Source organism: Teleopsis dalmanni, chromosome 2 (assembly GCF_002237135.1).
Source record: "Teleopsis dalmanni isolate 2A chromosome 2, ASM223713v2, whole genome shotgun sequence".
In the NCBI taxonomy this organism is placed as follows: domain Eukaryota; kingdom Metazoa; phylum Arthropoda; class Insecta; order Diptera; family Diopsidae; genus Teleopsis; species Teleopsis dalmanni.
Window position 1 is genome coordinate 82,211,280 of NC_051847.1, and position 2,416 is coordinate 82,213,695.

Below are 2,416 nucleotides of genomic sequence, written 5' to 3' on the forward strand. Positions count from 1 at the left end.
CCAACTTTCCTAAGTAGAGTACAGGGATTTATCTTCAATACAACTCGTAGGTACTAAACAAGAAAAAGGCGTATAAAGGCCAACAACGAAAGGCTTTTCTGTTGTATGGAAAGATTTAGAGGAACAAATTAATAATCTCCTTTAACACTGCGAGATATGACCACCGTGTGTTGTATTCAATATTGTATATAAAAAATATACTGAATGGCATTCAGGCAACGAAAACACTTGCCCTAGAGACGTGTACATTCTCTTAAGTTACTTATAAATAAAGCATATAGTTATTAATTTTGTTGATATCCTGTATATAAGTTGAGTTTCATTTGTTTGTAAACTATTCCATTTGTGGTGTAATTTTGGTCTCTGAAGTTTAGTAATGAACTAATTTTAACAAGGAAACTACGTGCGACCAATGTGTCGCCAGTATAGCTCTTGAATAGTTATGTTGAAATGTGCTCTGTTCCATTTATTTTATTTCAACAAAAATTTTCATCATTTCGGTAATATGATAGTATAATAATGATATATTAAACTAAATAGACATAAATTAATTATCTCATCAAGCTAAGTTTTCCTTAGTATGAATTATTACTACTTCTTGTCCAGTTACTCGTATTGCATATATAAAAATGTCAAGTGCGGTTTTGGGTCAGTTGTTTAATGGACACTGACTCTAAATTTAGCAGAGTACGAGTTCAAAAGAAAAAAATTATTTACAAATTAAATACAAGAAATAATTCCGAAACCACTGATGATGGGTATTAGATATTATTTAAAACAGCTGTATGATTAGCCAAAAATTCATTTAATTAAAATAATAAAAAATTTTTACTACTGTTCGAAACCTCTCTTATATACAAAAATATTGATAGTAAATAGATTTGAACAAAAAAATTTTAAAAAATTAAGTAAAGATGTTAGCCATGGCTTTACCGAAAGTTAGATACACTTTACACAGTTCTTGAAATCTATATTCAGTTGTCATTTATATGATGTTATATATACAATATAATATAATAATGATATATCATTTAATATGATATTCTACTAAGATATATTTATTAAGTTATAATATAATACATAATAAGATGGTTAAGGATGCTGTCAAATTTTTATTTCAAGCTCATACTTTGTTAGCTATAAAAATTGGACGGGGTTTTGGTGTGGCTGGCAGTACACGTGAAATAAAATAAGATGACTCTGAACTGTCTCTTTGCTAGACAAGTATATTAAAATCTGAACCAATTTATATTCTTACCAAAAATATTCTTTTTCATCTCACATTAGGGGATCCATAATAGCTGACATTTTAGCTTTTATTCGAAAAGCGGAATGTATTTTTTTCGGTTAGGTTCTGTAACAGCACAAAAGATCAACTATAGTCGCGGAGCTCCGCTCCGTTAGGAGACGGTACCCAGTTTATTTCTATTCTGTTACAGTCTTTTTCATAACAGTATGTTAAAGCCTTATAGGCCCTATGCTTCACGAAGAGAAGAGGACTTCAGTAAGTAAGTTATATAAAAGCTTCTATTGCAACTATATTAAGAAAGTTTATATAAAAAAAGTATTTTTAAGAAAAACTATAAGTTATATCTATACCTAAACCAACTTCAATACTAATACACTGATTGCACTTAATACTAATACTTAATAATAATACCTAAGTTCCAAAATGAGGTATACTCATATACATTAAAAAACTCAAAATAAAAAACTTTTTCTAACAAAACCATTTATATTAATTCGCAGTTTCTGTAGCAGTTATATCTCGGCAAAATTCAGACATACCTTGAATATATCGCCCTATAAATGAAAAATAGGTGAAGTAAACAAAATGAATATTAATACTTCCAGATTCTATTTACCTATGTTAAAATTAAAAAAAAAATTGATTCTAAATTTAGAATAGTCCCAATATAACATTGGCATACCTTGAATATACCGCCCTGTGAATGAAAGATTGGCAAAACAAACCAAATATTTATTAATAAAGATTACGCCTAATTCATTTATACAATAAATAATTATTCCAGGTTTTACAAATTAAACTATTTAGATCGTATATATAGGAACTTTATATTTACAAGAGAGAAAGAGAAAATTGAACTGCAAAATTCAAGAATATTTTGGTGCTTCAGTCTAAATATTAAATTATCATTAGATATAAAGCTATTGAATTATGATAACCTATCAGAAATTATGGACTACAGTTGTGGGGACTGTGGCAGTTATAAATCTGACAACTGTCCAACGTTTTCTATATAAAATATTACTTTTTTTTTTTTTTTTTATATATAAATTTATTTTATTTGTTTAAATAAATTTTTATAAGAGTAACTAGCTAACAATATAATAAGCTAACAAACAATTTTAATCAACAATTATAAAGAATTTAATTAGAAATCACGCAAGTTCA